This window comes from Aotus nancymaae, unplaced genomic scaffold, assembly GCF_030222135.1.
Source record: "Aotus nancymaae isolate 86718 unplaced genomic scaffold, 86718_ANA_hifiasm-v0.15.2.pri h1tg000033l, whole genome shotgun sequence".
Lineage (NCBI taxonomy): Eukaryota > Metazoa > Chordata > Mammalia > Primates > Aotidae > Aotus > Aotus nancymaae.
In genome coordinates, this window is record NW_026988447.1 from 34,003,933 (window position 1) to 34,016,410 (window position 12,478).

The following is a 12,478-nucleotide window of genomic DNA, read 5'->3' on the forward strand; positions in this document are numbered from 1 at the left end:
AAATAAAAACTTAGAATGACTAGCGATCATAGATAACAAATTCATCATTCATGTATCATTTATTTAGCAAAATGCATCATGCTATCACCATGAACTTTAGTAATTTGGTCAGTGCCTAAAAATACCAAAATAAACCAAACATATCCTCATATATATATTATGATTAAATAAGTCAGAGTTCTACAAATAATTGCAACAAAATAGTAAAAACTAGAACTTGTATATTGTTAAGTGTCCTGGAAGTTCTGTTTAACAAATATTATGAGCACCAACTGAATGCCATGATATATAAATGGATGTTTATTAATTTATTAAATATCTCCCTGTCTCCTTCTGTAGCTCTAGATATAGACATAGATATATAGGTATTGAGTCATATAAAATATGACAGTTTTAAAAATATTGTTTTTTAACATCTTTTCATGTTTTTCTAATTTGATGATGTCCACGTTCTTCATCTAGTTAGCTCTCATTTATGTAAATTGAAATAGAGTTATTTTCTTCTTTTGTTGAGCTAACAGACTTGCAGCAAAAAAAGGAAATAAACATAAATACAGATCAACAATAAATGTGTTGCTGGTGAAATTCTCAGAAACAGATACTATATTGGATTTTTTACCAACCTGTTGAAAAGAAGGAAGTAAGTGGGATTGGGCAGCAGCAGAAGCAGAAATAGAAACACATCTAAAAAGACATCTAGGTTTACTTTGAGATTATCAAGGAGAGAGATAGCCAAGAAGAGCCCTTCCATAATCAGAACCAACACTGAGGTCTGGAAAGACTATCTACCTGTGTACTTACTCAAGAGCAATCTGAGCAGGATATGGACATACAGTTCCTTAGCTGCACACAGATCCATCAACAAAGGGTAGAAGATCTACTGGGACTAGGGGTTCAAGCATAATATGACCAAATAATGAATAATAGGATACTCTGACCAGAGGCAACTCACAGGAAGCTTGACTTAAAAATCACACACATCCCTGAAGCCTGGAAGCCTGTGTAAATGACCAAGGTTGAATCTTCTCCTGGGTAATATCAGAGAGAACAAATTCAATCTACTAGTCTTGTGATTATTAATTTTAGGTGTTGATTTGACTGGATTAAGGGATGCCTAAATTACATTATTTCTAGGTGTGTCTATGAGGGTATTTTCAGAGGAGATTGGCATAGGAGAGTCAGTGGACTGAGTGAGGAAGAGCCACCATCAATGGGGCTAGGGGAGAACAATTTAATTGTCGGGAATAAAACAAAAAGGCAGAGAAAAGGTTAATTTGCACGCTCTTGGAACAGGGACATCCTTCTTCTACCTTTGGCTATTAGAACTCCGGGCTCTCTGGCCTTGGATTCTGAAAGTTGTACCAAAAGATTCCCATAGTTCTCAGGTCTTTGGTCTCATACTGATAGTTTTAGCATCGGCTTTCCTGATTCTGAGGCTTTCAGGCTTGTACTTGTATCCTTTAGGTGGATACCCAGTAGTGTGATTTCTGGATTGTAGGATAGTCCATTTTTAGTTCTTTATGAAATCTCCATATTGTTTTCCATCGACAGTGTACTAGTTTACCTTCTTAACATTAGCATAAAAAAGGTCCCTTTTCTTTGCATCCTTTGCAACATATGTTATTTTTTGTCTTCTAATAGCCATTCTAATTGTTCTAAGACACCTCAATGCTTTTTGGCCATTTGTTTTTCTTCCTTTGCAAAATGTATTTTCATGTCCTTAGCCCAATTTTTAATGAGATTTTTAGGGGGATTTTGTTGAGTTGTTTGAGTTCTTTGCAAAATCTGGACATTAGTCCTGTCAGGTACACAGTTTGCAAATACTTATCACATTCCACAGATTGACTGTTGATTCTGTTAATTATTTACTTAGTTGTGCAAATGCTTATTAAGTCCTTTAATCCCATTCCACAGGTTGTCTGTTCATTCTGTTAATTATTATTATTATTATTATTTTTGCTGTGCAAATGCTTATTATTGTTTTCATTGCCTGAGCATTCGGGTTTTAGTTATCAGTTATTTTCCTAGACTGATGTTTAGAAGAGTTTTCCCTGGGGTTTAATTCTAGTACTTTTATAGCTTCAGATCTTATACTTAAGTCATTCATCCCTCTTAAGTTTTTGTGTATGGTGAGAGACAGGAGCCAGTTGCCAGTTTCATTCTTCTACATATGACAATCCCATTTTCCCAGCACCATTTATGGAATAGGGTGCCTTTTCTTCAGTGTATGTTCTTGTCAACTTTGCCAAAGATCCATTGGCTATAAGTATGTGGCTTTATTTTTGGGTTGTCTACTCTGTTCTAGTTATCTATTTGTCTATTTTTATATCAGTACCATGCTGTTTTGTTTACTCTATACAGACTTGTGGAATAATCTGAAGTCAGCCAATGTAATACCTGCAGGTTTGTTCTTTTGTTTACAATTGCTTTGGCTAATTAGGCTTGTTTTGGGGTCCATACAAATTTTAAGATTTAATTTCTAGTTCTATGAAAAACTATGTTGATATTTTGATAGCAATTGCATCAAATCTTTTTTTAATTGCATTTTAGGTTTTGGGGTACATGTGAAGAACATGCAAGATTGTTGCATAGGTGCATACGTGGCAGTGTGATTTGAATTGCATCAAATCTATAGATTGCTTTGGGCAATACGTTTATTTCAACAATATTCTTCTGATTCATGAACATGGAATGTTTTTCCATTTGTTTGTCATTTGAATTATTTTTCCTCAGTGTTTTGTTGTTTTTCTTGTAGAAATCTTTCACCTCCGTGATTAAATACATTTATAGGGACTTTATTCTTTTATAGCTATTGTAAATGGGATTCCCTTCTTGATTTGGTCATCTACTAAACCATTAGTGGTGCAAAGAAACACTACTGATTTCTGTGTGCTAATTTTATATCTTAAATTTTTACTGAATTCATTTTCTATGAATTCAGTAAATTCAGAAAGAGATTTGTGTGGAGTCCTCAGGGTTTTCTAGATAGAAGAGCATATCATCAGTGAATAGGGATAATTTTACTTCCTCTTTTCAAATTTGGATGCCTTTAAATTTTTTTTTCTTGCCTGATTACTCTGGAAAGAACTTCCAATACTAAGGTGAATAAGAATAGTAAAATTGGGCAACCTTGTCTTATTGTAGTTATTAGAGGGAATGCTTTCAACTTCTCCCTGTAAAATATAGTGTTGGCAGTGGGTTTGTTATACCTGACCTTTATTATGCTGAAGTGTGTTCTTTGTATGCCTAGTTTGTTCGGGACTTTTTCATGAAGGGATGCTGAATTTTATTAAATGCTTTTTCTTCATCTATTGGGATGATTATATGGTTTTTGTCCTTAATTCTGTGTATGTAATTTATCACAGTTATTGATTTCTGTATGTTGAATATCCTCGCATCCTTGGAATAAGTTTTACTTGATCATAGCTTTTATCTTTTTGATGTTCTCTTGGATTTGATTTGCTAGCATTCTGTTGAGGATTTTTGCATCTGTGTTCATCAGTGATGTTGGTCTGTAGTTTCCTTTTTATGTGTGTCCTTGTCTGGTTTTGGTAACAGTATAATACTCATTTTGTAGAAGAAGTTAGGGAGAATTCTTTACTCTTTGATTTTGTTTTTTCTTTTGTAATAGTTTTAAGAGGTTGATATTAATTCTTCTTTGTTTGTTTGGTAGAATTTGGCTGGGAATCCATCTGGTCCTGGGCTTTCTGTTGTTGTTGGGAGGTTTTTAAATTACTCATTCAATCTTGCTACTCCTTATGTTTGTTTGAGGTATTTTCATCTCTAGATATTCACACTTTTATGTAATCCTCCACCTTGAGTAAAATGTATGTAAATACTGACTTGTTTCTATCAACTAGAATATGACAAATGTGGTACTATGTCATTTATGAGATTCCATTTTAAAAGGCTGCTACTTCTGTCTTGTTCTCACACTCTTTTGTTCTCCCTCCCTCTTTCTTTTCCTAAAGAAGTCAGCTAAAATGTTGTAAGCTACCTCATGGAGAGACCCTGGGGCAGGGACGTGTGGGAAGTCTGCAGTCAATGTATAAGAGGAATTTAATCCTACAGACAACTATGTGAATGAGCTTGGAAAATGATCCAACACCAGTCAAGCCTTGAGATGATTTGCCAAGTTTTTCTTTTTGTTTCTTTGAAATGTAGTAAAATATATTTAAGATAATATTTATCATTAAACCATGTATAATTGTAAAATTCAATGGCAGTAATTTGTATTTTTGTGTGACCGTCAACTCTATCTATACCCAACACTTTTTTATCATTATGAACATAACACTGTACCCATTAAACAATAATTTCCCATATCTCTGGCTCCTAGTAACCTCTATTCTACTTATGCTATTATTAATTTGTCTATTAGAAGTACTTCATATAAATGGAATCACACAGTATTTGTCCCTCTGTTTCTAGCTTATTTTACAGAATATAGTATTTTCAATGTCTATTGATACGATAGCATATATCAAAATTTGATTCTTTTTTTATGGCTGAAAGCTGGTCAACTGTATGTATATATCACCTTTTGTTTATCCATTCATTTGTTGATGGACACTTTTGGACTATGTCAAATTATAGTCATTATTGTACAAATATCTGTTTGATTTTCTGCTTTCAATTATTTTGCATATTTATCCAGGAGTAATTGCTAGGTAGTATATTTAACATTTTGAAACACTGTCCACCTGTTTTCTACCAGGGCTACATTATTTTATATACTACCACCAGTGCACAGGAGCTCCAGTTTCTTCACCTCCTTGCCAACAGTTTTTATTATTTTGATTATATTCATCCTAGTATGTATAAAGTAGTATCTCATTGTGGTTTTTATTTGCATTTCCCTAATAATTACTGAAGTTAATTATCTTTTCATGTGATTATTGGCCATTTTGTAAGTCTTTGGAGAAATACCAATTTAAATACATCACTCATTTTTTGTTTGTTTGTTTGTTTTTGAAATGAGTTCTCATTCTGTCACCTAAGCTGGAATAGAGTGGTGCAATCATAGGTCACGGCTGTCTCAAATTCCTGGGCTCAAGTAATCCTTCCATCTCAGCCTACAGAGTAACTAGGATTACAGACATAAGCCATTGCACCTGGCACTTGCCCAATGTCTAATTGAATTGTTTTCTACTGTCGTTGAGTTGTAGAACTTTAAGAATATATACCCTAGATATTAACAGCTTATCAAATATATGATTTGCAAATATATTCTCATTCTGAGGATTGGATTTTCACTCTCTTAATAGTGTACTTTGGTTAAAAAAAGTTCTTAATTTTTTAATTTTTAAAATATTATTGTTATTATTTTTGACACAGAGTCTTACTCTGTTGCCCAGGCTGAAATGCAGCCATGTGATCTCACCTCACTGCAATCTCTGCCTCCTAGGTTCAAGCAATTGTCCTGCCTCAGCCTTTTGAGTAGCTGGGATTACAGGCATGTGCCACTACACCTGGCTAATCAAATTATTTTAAAACGTTTTTGTGGATACAGAGTAGATATGTATATATTTATTGGGTACATGAGATGTTTTGATAAAGGTGTGCAAAAAATTTAAATAGACATTTCTCAAAAGAAACAAATGGCAAACAGGTGTAAGAAAAGTTGCTCAACATCATTGATCATCAGAGAAATGCAAATCAAAACTACAATGGGATACATCTCACATGGGTTAAAATGGTTTGTATTAAAAAGATAGACAATAACAAATACTGGCGAGCATGTGGATGAAAAAGAACACTTCCACACTGTTGGTGGGAATGGAAATTAGTACAATCACTTGGAAAACAGTTTGGAGACTTCTTTAAAAAACTGAAAATTGAGTTTCCATTTGACTCAGCAAACCTACTGCTTGGTATATACCAAAAAGAAAAGAAATCACTGCAGCAAAGAGGTATCTCCACTCTCATTTGTTGCAGCACTGTTTACAATAGCTAAGATTTTGAAGCAAACTAAGTGTCTGTCAACAGATGAATGGGTAATGAAAATGGGGAGTATATACACAATGGAGTACTATTCAGCCATCCAAAGAATGAGATCCAGTCATTTGCAACAGTATGAATGGAACTGGAGATCCTTACGTTAGGTGAAAGAAGCCAGGAACAGAATGACAAACATTGCATGTTCTCACTTATTTGTGGGATCTAAAAATCAAAACAATTGAACTCATGGACGTAGAAAGTAGATGATGGGCTGGGTGTAGAGGCTCACTCTTGTAGTTCCAGCACTTTGGGAGGTTGACACAGGTGGATTACTTGAGGTCAGAAGTTCAAAATCAGCGTGGCCAATATGGTGAAACGCTGTCTCTATTAAAAATACAAAAAAAAAAAAAAAAAAAATAGCAAGGCATGATGCTGCATGCCTGTAATTGGCTACTTGGGAGGCTGAGGCAAGAGAATCACTTGAACCCGGGAGGTGGTGGTTACAATGAGCTGAGATTGCGCCATTGCACTCTAGTCTGGTCAACAAGAGCAAAACTCTCTCTCTCAAAAAAAACGAGAGAGTAGAAGGATGGTCACCAGAAGTTGGGAAACATAGTGTGGGTGGTGGGGTGTTGGAGATTGGTAAAGTGTACAATAAAATAGAAATAATAAATAAGACCTACTATTTGATAGCACAGTATCATGACATATAGTCAATCATAACCCAATTGTCCAATTTATTTATTTATTTTTTTGTTGCCTGTTCTTTTGGTGTTATGTCCAAAATGTCATTGCCAAATCCAGTGTCATGAAGATTTTCCACAATATTTTTGTCTAAGAGTTTTATAGTTTAGCAGTTATGTGGAAATTTTAGACCCACTTTGAATTTATTTGTGTATATAGCATAAGGTAACAATCCAACTTTTTTCTTTTACATGTAAACATATAGTTTTCCTAGCATCATTTTTTGCAATAGTGTCCTTCATCCATTTAATGATCTTTGCACCTCAAGTGAAAATCCGTTGACAATATATATGAGTTTATCTCTGGCCTCTCTTTCCTACTTCGTTGGACTATATGTCCTTCCTTATTTCAGTACCATCCTGTTTTAATTACTGTAACTTTAAAATAAGTTTTGAAGCCAAGGACAATGAGTTCTCCAATTTTATTCTTGTTTTTCAAGATTGCCTTAGGTATTAAAGACCTTGCAGTTTTATATGAATTTGAGGATTGGCTTTTCCATTTATGCAAAATAATGCTATTGGTATTTTGATAGGGATTGTACAGAATTTTTGTATCACTTGGATTGGTATTAATATCTTCACAATATTAGATCTTCCCATCCATAGACATGGACAACATGGAATATTTTTTCTATTTATTTATGTTTGTTTGACTTTATTCTGCAATGTTTTATAGCTTATAACTCACTAGGCTTTCACCCCCCGATTAGATTTATCCTTATATATCTAATTCTTTCAAAAGCTATTGTAGGAGAGAGATCCAAGATGGCTGATGATTAGCAGCTCGGGCACGTACCTCCCAGTGAAAGCGCAAAGAACGAGAGGACGCCACATTTTCAGACGAATATTAGTTGCTCACGGACCAGGAGATTCCCAGTAGAGGAGCTCCACGGGTCGCCAGGGCGACTCTTGTGGCCGGCGTGGCAGTTTTGCTGGTGCCTTAGCACGCCAGTTCTTGGTGCAGAGTCCGGAGATTCCCCGGGCAGAAAAGCACCATCAATCTTAACACCGCTGTTTTGGCCGGCTCTGTGGATTGCTCAGATTTCGGCGCAGGGAATCAACAAGTTGGACGTCAGAGACCCAGTTAGAAAGTCGGTAATTATAAAGACGACAGACGGACAAATATATAATGAAGGGAAGAAACCAGCGTAAAAAGGTAGAGAATACTCAAAATCAGAATGCCTCTCCCTCTATAGGGGATTGCAATTCCTCATCAGTAACGGAACAAGGCTTAATAGATTACACGTGTGTTCCAATAACAGAAGCAGGTTTCAAAACGTGGGTGATAAGAAACTTCTGTGAATTAAAAGAACTTGTTCTAACCCAATGCAAAGAAACTAAGAACCTTGAAAAAAGGTTTGACGAAATGTTAACGAGAATGGACAATTTAGAGAAGAATATAAGTGAATTGATGGAGCTGAAAAACACAACACGAGAACTTCGCGAAGCATGCACAAGTTTAAACAGTCGAATTGATCATGCAGAAGGAAGGATATCAGAAGTCGAGGACCAGCTCAGTGAAATGAAACGAGAAGACAAGAATGCAGAAAAAAGGATGAAAAGGAATGAGCAAAGTCTCCAGGAAATATGGGACTATGTGAAAAGACCTAATTTACGTTTGATAGGTGTACCTGAATGTGATGAAGAGAATGAATCCAAGTTGGAAAGTACTCTTCAGGATATCATTCAGGAAAATTTTCCCAACCTGGCAAGGCAGGGTAATATTCAACTCCAGGTAATACAGAGAACACCACAAAGATATTCTTCAAGAAGACCAACCCCAAGGCACATAATCGCCAGATTTATTAGGGTTGAAATGAAGGAGAAAATACTAAGGGCAGCCAGAGAGAAAGGTCAGGTTACCCATAAAGGGAAACCTATCAGACTTACAGCAGATCTCTCAGCAGAAACCCTACAAGCCAGAAAAGAGTGGGGACCAATATTTAACATCCTTAAAGAAAAGAACTTTCAACCCAGAATTTCCTATCCAGCCAAACTAAGCTTTATGAGCGAAGGAAAAATTAAATCTTTTGCGAACAAACAAGTACTTAGAGAGTTCACCACCACCAGGCCTGCTTTACAAGAGCTTCTGAAAGAAGCACTATACATATAAAGGAACAACCAATATCAGCCTTTCCAAAAATATATCAAAAAGCAAAGAACTTTAACACAATAAAAAATTTACATCAACTAATGGGCAAAACAGCCAGCTAGCATCAAACGCCGGTATTAAACTTACATATATTTTAATTGGATAAAAAGCCAAAACCCATCGGTATGCTGCATCCGGGCCCATCTTACATGCAACAATACACAAAGACTCAGAGAGAAGGAGGAAGATTTACCAATCAAACAGAGAGTAAAAATAAACTAATAAACAAAAAGCAGGAGATGCAATTCTCGCCTCTGATAAAGTAGACTTTAAAGCAACAAAGATCAAAAGAGGCGAGGAATGACATTACATAATGGCAAAAGGATCAATGCAACAAGAAGAGCTAACGATTCTATAGATCAACGAGATAGAAAATTAACAAGGATATTCAGAACTTGAACTCAGACCCGGAACAAGTAAACTTAATAAACATTTATAGAACTCTCCACTTCAAATACACAAAACATACATTTACCACCTCACACCTATTCCAAAGGTGACTATATAATTGGAAGTAAATCACTCCTCAGTAATCGCATAGCATTTCATAGGTTTAAATTAAATATTGGTTGGCTGTTTGTTTGTCATCTTCTTCCCTTATTCCTTCCTGACTACATCATTAAGTATAATTATCAGTATAAAAGAGGTTTTCAATACCCATTACTAAATTGCATTCTAGCCTGGGCAAGAAAGCAATACTCCCATTCTCTCTCCCTCTTTCCTTTCCTTCTCCCTCCTCCCCATTCTCTCTCTCTCTTTCTCTTCCTTTTTCCTCCTTCCTATTCTAAAAAAAAAAAAAAAAAAAAAAAAAAAGTAAAAATCATTGACCTCTCTCTGCCACATCCATAAAAAAAAAAAAAACAACAAAAGCTATTGTAAATGAAATTGCTTTCTTAATTTAGTTTTGTGTTTTTTATTGCTAATGTATCAAAACACAATTGAGTTTTACATGTTGACCATGTACTTTGTGACTTTGCTGAATTTGTTTATTATCTCTAAGGGTTTTCTTGTGGATTCTTGGGATTTTCCATGTATTGGTTTATGCCATTTCTTGATAGGAATAATTTTACCTCTTCCTTTCTAATTTAGATTTTTAAAAATTTCTTCTTCTTGTTCAATATCCCTGGCAAGAACATCCATTACAATGTGAATAGCAGCAGTGAAAACTGAATTTCTTGTCTCATTTTTTATCTTAAGAAAGAAACTTTCATTCTTTTGTCATTGATTATAATATTAGCTGTGAGTTTTATTCCAATATTCTATCATGTTGAACAATTTTCTCTCTATTCTTAGCTTTCTGTGAGGTTTTAATATAAAAAGTGATTCAATGCTGTCTTTTGTGTCAATGAAATTATCACTTTTTCATTTTGTTTTATTAATGTGATTTATTGGATTGATTGATATTCTTATGTTGAGCTACCCTTGCATTTATTTAACAAATTCCACATGGTCGTTATGAATGATTCTTTTAATATGCTGTTGGTATTTATTTACTAATATTTTGTTGAGAATTTTTAAATTTATATTCATAAAATGTATTGGTTAGTAATTTTATTTTCTTGTGATTTTTTATCTGGCTTTGTTAACAGGGTAATGCTGATCTTACAGATGTATTAGTGATTGTTGTTCTTCATTTTGTTCATGTATCATTTTCCTGTCTATGTCCATAGCTTTCTTTAATTAATTGAGTATCATTAAAACAAACGTTTAAATATCTTTGTCTAGTAAGTTTTATGTCTTAGCTTCATTAGGGGTGGTTTCTGATTATTTATTTTGTTCTTTTAAATGGTATATATGCACTTTCCTGTTTTATTATATGATTTTGATTTTTGGTTGAAAACTAGCATTTAATCTGATAATGTGGTAATTCTGGAAACCAGTTTTCCTATTTTACTAAAGGTTTGCTTTTTCTTTAGTTATTTTTTTATCATCAAAGGTTGTCTTTATGCCTTGTATCACATCTTGAAGTGAAGACATAAAAATATCTTAGTTTTTCTCTTGAGAATCTGTCTTTATCTAGGTATGTGCCATTCTTTTCTAAATTTCACCAGTATGTAAAAAGCATATTTTTAAAGTTCTAGCACATTTAGAGTGTAGGAAATTCACTTTATATATCTTCAGTTTAGGGAATGTTTTATCTATATAGCGCTCATTTATCTGTAAAAATCAGTCAGATAATATAATATGGAATTTAGTTGCTTTTGAGTTTCCTAATCCTTAAATGTCTAGCTCCCAAAGAAGAAAAAGAGAAAGAGGGAGAAAAAACAAACAAAACAAAAAACAGATGGTGCTCCTTTATGTTTCCTGGAAGCCACCCTTCAACCAGTGCGGGTGGAAACAATGGTAGCCAGCTTCTGCACCTGCACTTAGTGATCGAAAGCAGCAGTCAACAGTCAACACATAACACAGATATTTGGATGACAAAATTCTCATTGCCCAATATAGCTCCAGAAACCCATATCAGAAATGCAGTCATGGATGCTTGCATGGGACTAAGGGTGTGGTTTTGGTAGCAGTTACGGAATTAAAGGCTAAGATTGACAGAAATTAACTGCAATTTGCCAGTCATGGCTTTCCCTGGGAAGTTGTCAGTGTTCAAAAGACTGTGGAGTTCCAAAATAGTTACACTAGACAGTTTTTGTCAATACAAGTGTCAGTACAAATAGAGAGATGGAGTCCTGGTGCTTCATACTGTGCCATCTTCTCTGACATCACTCTCCTTGCCAACTTTTTGATTGCAGCCTTTTGTGAGATCTGGAGCCATAAGACCCAGCAAAACTGTGTCTGGATTTCTGACCAACAGAAATGATAAAATACTAAATACAATAAATGTTTGTTGCTTCATGCATCAAAGTTCTGTATTCATTTGTTACCAAGCAAATAAATAATTTAAACATATGACTCTATATTTACATATAATTGCATATGATATACTTATATGTTTTATTGATATTATAGTTTAATATTTACATATAACAAATAGTATACATTATTAACATATAATATTTTATATGTAATGGGTAAATCAAAGAAAATTAATTTAGCTCTTTTATTTTTGAAAAATAAAACAAAAATTATCAAACCAATCTGATATGTCTAAAGTTTCAACTTTAATATGTGAAAATAGATAATTATATTGTATCTAAGAAAGCAATTAATGTAAAAAATAAATTTTTAAAGGTCTAGTACATTTAGAGTGTATGAAATTTACCTTCTGTATCTTCAGTTTAGGGAATGTTTTTTCTATATAGTGTTCATTTATCTCTACAAATCAGTCAGATAATATAATATTATTTATTAATATCTTCTATTGTAGAAAAATTCTTTATACTCACATAACCAGAGGTAATTTGCACACATTTTCTGAGGTTCACGCATCAGATACATAGGCATAGGGAGAGCTAATAGCTTCAGTTATGAAACTTTAGCCATAGTTCAAAAGGAAACACAAAATTTCTCCTGACAGTATTTCAAAAAAATTGTTCTTCTCAGTGAACATAAAATTCTTCATTGATTGTAATTCACAGGTATACAAATATACAAACTAAAAGCTTAAGAAACTGGATTCTCTTCTCATTCACATAACAGATACTCATTCTTCTCTAGCCAATGAAGAGAACATTAAATTTCCATAAAATCAAAT